Here is a 12,573-nt window from a genome sequence, read left to right as displayed (position 1 = left end):
CATGACCACGGAAACGTCTTCGGACAGCGCTGGCTCTTCGGCTTTGAAACGGAGATGAGCACCGCAACCCTAGAGTCGGACTCGACTGGCTTTCGAGCAAGGGAAGATACCTTTACCTTTAGAAAGCAGCTAGTTAAAACATGAATTTATCCATGACCATGGAATGAATGATGAAAGGTTAAGATATAAATGAGCAATTATGTTATACAACAAAGCATTCTGATATGCAATGCTTTGGGTTGGATCAGGCCAGCTTTTTCACCTAATTCAAGCCAGTTCCCCTCCTTATTACTGGCCCAGTTCTACATGGCTTTTGTCCATGCAGGTCCCATGATCCCAAACATGGGCTTGTTAGTGATCAGAATAGTCCCTTGGCTCCCATTTTTACCAGTGGAAAATCAGGTTGGATCCAACCCTTCGTACTTTCACCAAGACTTGCTGTGAGATCTGTCATAAAATGATTTGAAATGGACATCAATTAAATGTCTAGGGATTTGTTAAGCCCCCCATAAGTGTATTGCGTTGCATTGCCTTTAGCCCTCACTGTTCACATTTTCCCCCTCTATGGCCATGTATATGTGTTAACTGCTAATGTCAGTTACACTCAGTGGAAGTGGACTCTAGCTCATAATACATCTGTTAACCCTTTAGGTACTGCAAGCCTCCTTTTTTAACCTAATAATGCGTGGTCCCTCAGAATTAATGTCCATGCAGATGTGCAAAGGATCAGACAGAATGTCATCAAACACTAGATATGGTAAATATCAGCCATGGCTTCTGGTTATAGCACATGCATCACCTCTTCTTGGGAGCTAGAAAACAAGATTCCATCTGCCTAGCAATGTAAAAGAAGTCCATGCAAAAGGCAGTAAAATCTAAGATCTCCATTTAAAAAAAAATAACAGTAATGCAGGCAGTGTCTAAGAATGTTCACCCAAGTACAGGCATTACTGACTCCATGACTTCAGTTGTGGAATTGGTGTTTGCTAGTGAAACATTTGGGCATTTTCTAGAAGAATTTGCTACACTTGAGTTTAATAACCCCTGTTTAGTGCATGCTTGGAGAAGAAGGCCTTTCACCAGTGTGGGAGCACTTAGTTCCATCATAGCTACAGATGACAAGGTGTCCTGCCAAGGCAGCATTGTGTCTCATAAAGTTTGAACAAAGCAGTGATTAAGCTGGGACTAAGTTAATGAGCTCAGAGGCCAAGCGTGTTGTGATAACCTGACCCAGTAAGTTTGCCTGCCGAAGCAAATGGACTTTGACATCTCTGTCATCAGATGGCCTGTGTACCTGTGAGCTGTTGATCAGCATGTCACCTTTTAGGTATGTATTAAGTCCCTCTTTAGAAATGATCAAAGTGTCAACCCAGTGTGCTGCAGCAGTGAAAAAAGCAAACTCTGTATTAGGGATTATTATAAAACAGCTAATATTGTAATGCTCCTGTATAGAACTATGGTGCGGCCTCATCTGGAATACTAAGAACATAAGAGATGCCAATGTTGGATCAGGCCAAAGCCCCATCCAGTCCAACACTCTGTGTCACACAGTGGCCAGAAATACCAGGTGCCATCAGGAGGTCCAGCAGTGGGGCCAGGACACTAGGAGCCCTCCCACTGTTGAGGCCCCCCCCCAGGCACCAAGAAGACAGAGCATCCCTTGCCCCAGAGCCCGTATCTATACCTTGTGGCTAAGAGTCACTGATGGACCTCTGCTCCATATAAGAACATAAGAGACGCCAATGTTGGATCAGGCCAAAGGCCCATCCAGTCCAACACTCTGTATCCCACAGTGGCCAGAAATACCAGTGCCATCAGGAGGTCCACCAGTGGGGCCAGGACATTAGAAGCCCTCCCACTGTTGACCCCCTCAAGCACCAAGAAGACAGAGCATCCCTTGCCCCAGAGTCCCTATCTATACCTTTTGGCTAATAGCCACTGATGGACCTCTGCTCCATATCTATATATCTAATAGCCAAGTTGCCCCCGTGAGCAAAGTTCCCTCTAAGCCGTGGAGTCTTGTGAGCAAAAATTCTACTTTGTGAGCTACTGGCATTAAAGTTGTGAGCAAGCAATTTGGCTACTGCATTAAATTAGTTTGCTCTGAAGCCATCCTTCCTGAGCTAAGACAGAAATGTGTGATTCCAACCCTTTTATCATTCGAGTTGCCCTTTTCTGCACTTTTTCCAAAGCTATAATATCCTTTTTAAGGTGTGGTGACCAGAATTGCACACAGTATTCCAGATGAGGTCGCACCATTGATTTATATAGCGGCATTATGATATTGGCTGATCTGTTTACAATACCCTTCCTAATAATCCCCAGCATAGCATTGGCCTTCTTTATTGCAGTCACACACTGTCTCGACATTTTCAGTGAGTTATCTACTACAACTCCAAGATCTCTCTCTTGATCTGTCTCTGCCAGTTCAGACCCCATCAATGTGTATTTATATTTAGGATTTTTGGCTCCAATGTGCATCACCTTGCACTTGGCCACATTGAACCCCATTTGCCATGTTGACGCCCACTCGCCCATCTTTGACAGATCCCTTTGGAGTGCCTCACAATCCTCACTGGTTTTCACCACCCTGAACAACTTCGTATCATCCGCAAATTTAGCCACTTCACTGCTTACTCCCAACTCCAAATCATTAATGAACAAGTTAAAAAGCAGTGGACCAAGTACTGATCCCTGTGGTACCCCACTGCTTACCCCCCTCCACTGGGAGAACTGCCCATTTATACTCACTCTCTGTTTTCTATTAATTAGCCAGTTTTTGATCCATAAAAGGACTTGTCCTTTTATCCCATGATTTTTGAGTTTACTTAGGAGCCTTTGATGAGGAACTTTATCAAAAGCTTTCTGGAAGTCAAGGTAAACAATATCTATTGGATCCCCCTTGTCCACATGTTTGTTCACCCCGTCAAAGAACATTAACAGGTTAGTGAGACAAGATCTTCCCTTACAGAACCCATGTTGAGTCTGCCTCAATAGGTTAACCTCAATAGGTTAACTGTACTGTGTACAGTTCTGGTCGCCGTATCTCCAAAAGGACATTGCAGAGCTGGAAAAAGTACAGAGGAGGGCGACTGAGATTAATAGGGGTTGGAGCACCTTCTCGATGAGGAAACGCTGAAGAGTCCGGGACTTTTCAGTCTAGAAAAGGGACAACTAAGGGGAGACAAGATAGAGGTTTATAAAATTATGCATGTCAGGGTCCTTAGCCAGGTTACTCAACACAGGGCTTCATGAGAAGATAACTGTTTATTGGTAAATCCAGAACTAGAGACACGTGTACAGCTTGTGTCAGGAATGGCCGCCAATACTAGGGCCTCTGACTTACACTAGAATCAAACATCCCCCCCAGTAAGCATGAGCCAATGGATAAATCTCGTGCGCACGGGCAAAGCAAGCAGGCAAAGCAAAAGCCGTTAACTTTCCCAGCCGAGTAAAACTGCAGCTGGAGCATCTACAAGGTCAAGCATAAGACAGCAAACAGTTGGTGAGCCAGGGAGAGCTGAGACAGAAAACGGGAGGGCCACCCCTCCACATTCCAGACCTATGACAGGGCTACCTGACAAATATTAGAACCTGAGGGCATCCAATGAAACTGTTGGGCAGTAGGTTCAGGATGGACAAAAGGAAATACTACTTTACACGATGAGTGATTAAAATGTGGAAGTTGCTGCTAGAAGATGTAGCATTGGCCACAGGAATAAACAGCTTTAAAAAGAGATTAAATAGATTCATGGAGGATAAGTCTATCAATGGCTGCTAGCCATGGTGACTGAGGGGAACCTCCACATTCAGAGGCACTAATCCTCTAAATCTCAGAGCCAGGAGGCAACATCAGAGGAAGGCCTCAGCCTCTATGCCCTGTTGTTGGCGGTCCAGAGGAACTGGTTGGTCACTGTGTGAGACAGGATGCTCGACTAGATTGACCATTGGCCTGATCCAGCAGGGATATAAATGGGAAAATAAATAAAATAACTAAAAACACAGTGCCTGTTGCCACTGTTTCCCAGGTATTCTTGGTGCCAAATTTGTATAAGCTAAATAAGCTAAATAAATTCAAAACAGTCAGATTCCCACATACATGGAAAAAACAAAACAGGCATTGTTGAATGGAGATGTTGTCAGACCACTGAGAGGGGAAGGGGACTCATGGAAGGATCTCTCCAAGGAGTCCAGGAGTGTGCTGAGAGATCTCAGCCTTCCCTTTCAAAGATTTCACAGGTGTGATTGTGGTTGTATGAAGAATTGGCCTTCCCAGATACACAGGCAAAAATAGAAAACGAAAGGTGAATAATTTGTTATGAAAAATTTAAATTACTTGAGCAGATTTTCATGAGCTGCTCTCTCTTCCTGACAGAAGAAGAGGAGAAGAGTAGGTTTTTATACCCCTCTCTTCTCTGCCTGAAGGAGTCGCAGAGCGGCTTACAATCGCCTTTCCCTTCCTCTCCCCACAGCAGCCACCTTGCGAGGTAGATGAGGTAGATGGGGCTGAAGGAGTTCTTAGGGAACTGTGAGTGGCCCTGGGCCACACAGGAGGTTTCATGTAGAGGATCGAGCCCAGATTAGAGTCCGCCGCTGCTAACCACTCTGACACACAAGTTATCTGAAATAAACAGCATTTTGTAGAACCCAAAAGACTAATAGGTTTTTATGCTTGCAGAGCTTTCATAAACTAGAGACTATTTTGTCCGATGTAGGGAGTGGCTCCATACCTGGCATACCAACATATGGAAGGTTATGGGGGAAACCCCTGTAAACAGAAGGGGACCAAAAGTCAGTTCCTTAGAGTGCAACAGGGCTCACTTTGTAATAGATACGCTTTACTAGGAAGGGTGCCTTGTGCAAAAGTCACGCTGGTAACCATGAAAAGAACTACTGGGCAGTCTGGTTTAGAATGACTCACAGCAATCCGGTTCCCTCTCTTCCTTCTCACCTTAACATTTTTTAAAACTGGAAGCAATACATTCATTCCACTCTAAAAAGAAAGCCAGAGGTAAAAATCAATGCTGGGAAATTTGGACAAGCCCCATCCCTGGAGAGGTGCCAGTGCGGCTAGTCAGGATCTTATCTTCTCTCTTAGCTGGGAGAATAAGGATACGAGAGAGAGAAGCCAGTGCTGGATCAGGCCAATGGCCCCTCCAGTCCAACACTCTTCTGTGTCACACAGTGGCCAAAAAGACCAGGTGCCACCAGGAGGTCCAGCAGTGGGGCCAGGACACTAGAAGCCCTCCCACTGTTGACCCCCCCCCCCAAAGCACCAAGATGACAGAGCATCCCTTGCCCCGGAGTCCCTATCTATACCTTGTGGCTAATAGCCACCGATGGACCTCTGCTCCATATGCTTATCTAATTCCCTCTTGAAGCCATCCATGCTTGTAGCCGCCACCACCTCCTGTAGGCAGTGAATTCCATGTGTTCATCACTCTTTGGGTGAAGAAGGACTTCCTTTTATCCGTTCTAATCCAACCGCTCAGCAATTTCATTGAGTGCCCATAAGTTCTTGTATTGTGAGAAAGGGAGAAAAGTACCTCTTTCTCTACCTGCTCTATCCCATGCATAATCTTATAAACCTCGATCATGGCACCCCTCAGCCGTCGTTTCTCCAAGCAGGGTGTCAGGTTCCTGGTTAAATCAGTTCTCAACACCAACCAGTTTGTAGAAAGCTAACTTTATTGAGACACATCTATTGTTAGGTCTGAAGTTAAATGTGCAAAGGTTGTAGATATAATGGGTTCAAGTAAAGGCACTAAAGATCAGGACCCAATCACCCCACGATATTTGCCCGCCAGAACTAACTGTCAGTTCTCTCCTCCCCCGTTCCCCCGTAGGCACGTAGTCGTTACCTAGTAAGGAAAACAGGATCACAGACATTTGAGAAGCCAGTACATTTGGCATCGCTAGGGTGACAAGCCCGGGCCCATCAAAGAAAGCGATAGAGGAACCTTCTCTCCCAATGACAGGCAAGCTGTAAAACGCAAAATGCGCAGGGAGTCTGACATACTGCCCCCCCCAAGACCTCCTACCCCTTCAGTTTGTGCGGATATATGTTATGGAATGCCCGAGTTAAAGAGGGAGTGCTAACATGTTTGCATTTCACCCACTCATTATGAGATTCATCAAAGTCCTTCCATTTAATCAAATAGTACAGTTTGTTTTGTATCAACTTAGATTCAAGTATCTCTTCCACTTCATGGTGAGGTTCACCATCAATCATCAGAGGAGGTGGAGTGGCTGGACGAGATCTCCACTTTTTCGGGCCCGGATCCCTTTTTGATAGACTGAAACGAAACACAGGGTGGTGAATATGCCTCAAATTCTTGGGTAGCTCAAGTTCCACAGCCACTTTGTTCAGAACCCTCACCACCTTGAATGAGCCAAGAGACTTCCACCCCAACTTCCTCCCCAGTTGGATTCCTTTCATATTCTTTGTCAAAAGGTACACCGAGTCCCCAGGCTGCAAATCCCATTCAGGAGCTCTTCCTTTATCTGCATGTTTTTTGTAGTCCTCCTTCGCCTTTTTCAGAGTCTCTTGGATTGTGGACCATCGCTCCTTCAGGTCCCCCCCGCCATGAATGTAAATCTCCCGGTTTGGGCTCCTGGGTAGTTACTGTGGGGAGGGGGGCCCCTTCGTACCCATGCACAGCCTTAAAGGGGGAGAGGCCAGTGGTACTATGTACTGAGTTATTATAACTGTATTCTGCGTAAGGGAGGAGGTCGACCCAGTTGTCCTGCTGGTAATTGGTGAAATACTGGAGGAACTGCTCAGTCACTTGAGTCACCCTCTCCATTTGCCCATCCGTCTCTGGGTGATAGGAACTGCTTAGACCTTGTTCTACCCCCAACACCTGCAGCAGCTCCTTCCAAAATTTAGCTAGGAACTGTGATCTGAAATGATCTTGCGAGGAATGGAATGGATCCTCATGATGTGGTGCATGAAAAGCTTGGCTAATCCTTTAGCCGTGGGCAGTTGTTTGCAAGGAATAAAATGTGCCTGCTTGGAGAACGTGTCGACCACCACCCAAATCACTGTTTTGTCTTTACTGGGTGGTAAGTCAGTTATAAAGTCCATTGAAATCACTGCCCATGGTCTCTCTGGCGTTTCCAGGGGTTGTAAAGTCCCTGGGGGCTTCCCTGGTCTCCGTTTCCGCATCAAGAAAGTTTGGCAGGAACCCATGTATTGAAAAACGTCCACCCTCATGTGCGGCCACCAGAATTGTCTTTGAAGGAGGTGTAGGGTTTTCAGGTAACCGAAATGCCCTGCCAGTTTATTTTCATGTGCCACAATCAGGATTTCCCCTCTCAGGGTCCTGGGTATGAACACCACCCACCCCTGTACCAACACCCACCCCCCTTCCGCTCTGCTGAGGGTTAGGGTTGCGGGAGGCGAGACAAGAGTGTCAGCCAGCGAGTTCGATTTCCTGGGGAGGTGTTGGAGGGTGAACCGAAATTTAGAGAAAAACTCTTCCCAGCGGAGTTGCTTGGCATTCAAGTGCCTGGGCATGTGTAACGTCTCTAAATTCTTGTGGGCTGTCCATACCTCAAATGGCAACCTTGCCCCCTCCAGCCAGTGCCTACAGGTTGTCAGGGCCAGTTTGATAGCAGCCACCTCTTTGTCCCAAATAGCCCAATTGCACTCTATGGGGGAGAACTTCCTGACACATATGCTAGGGGGTGGAGCTTCCCATTCTCCCCCCATTGCAGGATTGCCCCTCCCATCGCCACATCCGAGGTGTCGACTTGGATTATAAAAGGTTTATTTTCATCAGAATGATTTAAAATGGGCTCCGAAGTAAACAACCCCTTGAGTTTTCTCAAAGGCCTGTTGGGACTCTGGGGTTGTCCACTTTGGTACCCGGCTTTTTATTGTCAGGACCCTTCCCCTTCATTCTTAACAAGTCAGTAAGGGGTAGGACTACTTGGGCGAAGTTGGGGATGAATTCGAGGTAGAAATTCAAAAAACGGAGGAGCTATTGGAGTTGGCGCTGGGTGCACGGGGCCTCCCACCCCACCATGTCCTGTACTTTCTGGGGGTCCATGCCCAATCCCTTTTCCAAAATCCGATAGCCTAGGAAATCCAGTTCATCCTTATGAAACTCACACGGAGAGTTTAACAAAGAGCCGGTGCTCGTAAAGGGTCTGGAGCCCTTCCCTGACCAACTTTACATGCGAGTCTTTATCTTTTGAATAAAGTAAGATATCATCTAGGTACACTAGCACCCCCTTGAATAAAGGCTTGTGCAACACCTCGTTAATTAAATTCATAAAAACCCCAGGAGTTCCCGCTAACCCAAATAGCATCACCAAGCATTCAAACTGTCCTAAAGGGGTACTGAATGCTGTTTTGTGTTCATCCCCTTCCCGAATACACACTCTGTAGTAAGTCTCTTGTAAGTCCAGCTTGGCGAAAATGCACCCCTGGGAAGCTTCCGCCAGGAGGTCTTTGATGAGCAGGAGAGGGTAGGCACTGGACATAGACACTGCGTTTAAACCCCGGTAGTCTGTGCCCAGTCGCAACCCACCATTCTTTTTTTTTCCGGAAGAGGACGGGGGAGGAGGCCGGGCGGATAAAACTTCGGGCACGCACGGATCTCTTGGACCTTGGATCAGGAGTCAACAGCCAGGTTGGCTCAGCCCAGGTGGGGAGAGGCGCCCATGAGTCTCTGGTCCGTGCTCCTCCCTCAGCTCCTTTAGGCTCCATGGCCGTCATTGGAACTGCCGTGGTCTGTTGCTCCAGCACGGTGCTGTCCGCCGTAGTTGTAGGGATTTCCTTGTCCTCACCGCTCATCACGTCTGTGGTGCAGGAGGTTGAGGAAGAAAAAGTGAGTCCTAACAATTTGTCAGGTTCCTGGCTAAATCAGTTCTCAACACCAACCAGTTTGTTTGTAGACAGCTAACTTTATTGAGACAGCTGATAGATACCATCCTAGACACATCTATTGTTAGGACTGAAGTTAAACGTGCGAAAGTTGTAGATCTAGTGGGTTCAAGTAGAGGCACTAAAGATCAGGACCCAATCACCCCACGGTATTTGCCCGCCAGAACTGTCAGCTCCCCCCCTTCCCCCATAGGCACATAGCCTTTACCTAGTAAGAAAAATAGATCACAGACATTTGAGAAGCCAGGACATTTGGCATTGCTAGGGTGACAAGCCCCCCCCCACACACACACATCAAAGAGAGTGATAGAGGAACCCCCTCTCCCAATGACAGGCTAGCTGTAAAATGCAAAAGGCACAGGGAGTCTGACACATGATGATTGCCCTGAAGTTCACAGAGACACTGCCTAGACCAGTTGATCACAGATTGGCATGCTGATGCTGTTTCCTGTATCAGCCAACACAAAACACAAGAAGGGAACTACTTTTCTTTATAGGAAGAACTGTGCCATGCTCCATAAACGCCCCTAATAACTACCACTTTCCTAGTCTTCAAATGCCTTTTAGAAAACATGCTGGGGTTTTGTTTGTTTTTTGGCCCCCAGGAGGGGATTTTTTATTGCATTTTTAATAGACTACAAGCTACAACAAAAAATTGGAAAAGGGTAACTACATCTAGGGAGAAATGAAAGAAAACCACTACTAACTAAAACCCCAAGTATAGGAGATCATAACAATAGTTTATATAAAGGTTAATCTTAAATTGCTAGTATTACTTTGAACATAGTTGGTTATGCTAAGTTTTTTATCTTTTTATCCATTAATTTAACTGTTTAAGACAGCCCCCAGAGCATCCCATAATAAAATTAAAATTTTAAGGCACAATTCAGAGTCCTTCAGCTTTCATTTTTTCTTATCTTTTCTAATCCTCAATTTGTATGTACGTTTAGGGGCAGCCGCCCCCTTATCGGAAAGAGAGTCCTCTTTGGAAGACACTGGATTTGCTGTCATCTTCTTCCTTCTCAACCTCTTCTGTCTCTCCTAGCTGCACTCTCAGGAACTCACGTGCTTTGGAAACAAAGTCAATCTTTTCTTTTTTATCATGTAGTTTGAAAATGACGCATTTTGGAATTAACCATCTGTAAACAATGCTGTTTGTTTGTAGAAAAAGGATTAAAGGTAAAGGTTCCCTTGCTCGAAAGCCAGTCGAATCCGACTCTAGGGTTGCAGTGCTCATCTCCGTTTCAAAGCCGAAGAGCCAGCGCTGTCCGAAGACATTTCCGTGGTCATGTGGCCGGCATGACTAAACACCAAGGCTCACGGAATGCCTTTATATTTATATCTTTATATTTCTTTCTCTTTTCCCTTATTTCAAATGGAATGTCATTTAAAATCCTAATGGTATTGTCCCCGATTTTCAAGGGTGTTCCTGTATTTGCTTTCAGGATAGAATCCCTCACATGTCGCTTTGAGAATCTAGCCACTATTTCCCCAGGTAGATTATTCTTTTTGATGTACACAGAATAGGACCTATAGACCACATCCATTTCGCTTGCAAGATATTCCGCTTTCAAATCTGTAACTGGGGCTAATGCTTCACTCAGAAGTTGTTTTAGATTTTCTCCTTTCGATTCTGGGACCCCTTGAAACTGTAGGACCAGATTTGCTTTCTCCATTTGCAGCTGTAAAAGTTGTGATTCTTCCGAGGCTTGTTTCTTTTCCAGCTTTTGCACCTTTTTCTTGACTTTTTTAGTGTTGGTGTCCATTTCCTTCACCTTCTCAGCTGTTTGCTCTGTTATTTTTAAAGTTTCAGTCAATTGGAGCTGCTGAGTTGCAACATTCTGGTTTAGAGTCGTCAGCTGTTGTTCGATGTTAGTCATCTGGTCCAGCAGAGGGCCCAAGGAATCTGCCAACATTTTAGAGAACTCAGTGGTCTCTTCCAGTCGAGGGCTCAAGATCCCGGCTGGTTTCACTTTTGCTGGTTTGTCTTTCTCTGCCCTCTTCCCCGCCATCTTTATGGATTGTTTACTTTTATGGAAACTTGCTAAAGTCTCTGAAATACGCCCTTACACTTATCCGTGCTCTGGTAAGTCTCTCAAAACAGATTTCAACGCTTTTTCTTTTGCTCCCCCCCTTGGTATTTAGTTGTTTAGTTCATGCATATGGAAGGGGCCCCTACCCTGCTCGCTTTTTTAGTCATTCCCAGGGAGTAGCTTTCTTTTTAAATTCTCGTTTCGCTTTAACCCGACTCACAGTTCATTGTTGGTCATACGACCTCGCTTGGCACACGTTCAAAACGCTCGATCTCCGACACTTGTCCCGGTCAGCAGCTCTAGATCCATACGGACACTCAGCGACAGGACCGTCGGTGCGGAGGAGCGCCTCAATTCCCCAGCATTGCGCTGGTGAAGAGGCCACCCCTCAAAAGCCCCATGGCTAGGAGCCTTTTGCCAAGGCTCTGGGGGGGGTAGTGACCCATGGCCCCCCTCCTTTCCGCTGGTGCGCAGATCACATCCCCAGGAGGTCCGGGAGTTGTGTCCGCCAGCGTGTCGCCATAAACCGCTGTTTTTGGATAGGCTGTCAAGCAGAGAAAGCAGCATGGACAGCCCAGCCAAATCGCCCAGCAGAGGAAGGCCCCATGGAAAGGCCACACTATCTCCCATGTAAGGGTTACGGTCCCAGAGATGGAAGATGACCCCAAGAGCAGTTATTTGGAAGGGGGACATTTTGACCTGGGAGAAAAAAATGCAACATCTACCTTAAAATATGATTCATCACATAAAAGAAAGGAATCTACCGCAGTATCAAGCTTCTGAAGTTTGTGAATGAATATAGAAAACCAAACAGTGCTGTGCTGATCTTTCATTAAGTAGGATAACAAGCTTCCGGGTTCAGATCTAAAATGAATTTTTAACCAGTATTTGAAAGCCATAATCCAAGCCTTAGTTTCCAAAAGGTGAAGACCCAACTCCGCACATATAGATGAATAGGGAAGACATTTGGAAACTCCCAAGATGTGCCGAAAGAATTAGAGGCGTTAATCCACAAGGGAATTCCATATAACAGCTGAGGGAGAATTTTTGCAGTATAGATTTTCAAGGCTGCTGGGATGAACTGATTACCTCCTAAAAAGCAAAACTTTTTGATTTGCACCCGAGAGCATTGCAGGGGGGTGGGGGGTGGGGGGTGGGAAAGAGGTCAGGCACAAGTGGCGCAAGCCAAACCCCAGCAGCACTGAGAGCGCCTCGGTCTCAGCAGTAGTGGCTGTGAGTCATGCCTGCAGCATCCTCCTACGCTGCTGACCACACCTTTGCTGCCCGCGCCTTGGTTGCTTGGGCAGAGATGGGTTAGGGATGCCAGAAGCCTCCAGGTGGGGCCTGGGGACCCCCCAGAAGTACAGCTCATCTCCAGGCTACAGAGATCAGTTGCCCTGGAGGAAATGGATGCTTTGGACTGGGTGGACTCTCTGCGGCATTGTGTACCCCAGTGAGGTCCCTGTCCTCCTCACCTCCGGCCCCAGGTCTCCGAAGAGTTCCCCAACCGGGCCAGGGTGGCCCTGGCAACCCTATGACTGAGTGCCAAGAAGAATGGTGTGGTGCAGTGTGGTGCTGTCCACACATATGCTCAGAGTCGCATACTCCTGCACTAAGAGGCCTCTGGCTTCTACAGCCAGGGTCTGC

At 46.6% G+C, this 12,573-nt stretch overlaps 1 protein-coding gene across 1 annotated transcript in view; it reads left to right on the top strand.

Annotated features, from left to right (window-relative positions):
- Positions 1 to 1,297: 1,297 nt before the first annotated feature.
- Positions 1,298 to 12,573, top strand: part of PIGC (phosphatidylinositol glycan anchor biosynthesis class C) — a 16,569-nt gene continuing 5,293 nt past the window's right edge. Inside the window, exon 1 of the mRNA XM_015407802.1 lies at positions 1,298 to 1,327. The gene's annotated coding sequence lies outside the window, so the exon portion shown is untranslated. The remainder of the gene's footprint in view (positions 1,328 to 12,573) is intronic.

Source organism: Gekko japonicus, unplaced genomic scaffold, assembly GCF_001447785.1.
Source record: "Gekko japonicus isolate JY-2015 unplaced genomic scaffold, Gekko_japonicus_V1.1 scaffold2897, whole genome shotgun sequence".
Taxonomy (NCBI): domain Eukaryota; kingdom Metazoa; phylum Chordata; class Lepidosauria; order Squamata; family Gekkonidae; genus Gekko; species Gekko japonicus.
This window is presented reverse-complemented; position numbering and strand designations above follow the sequence as displayed.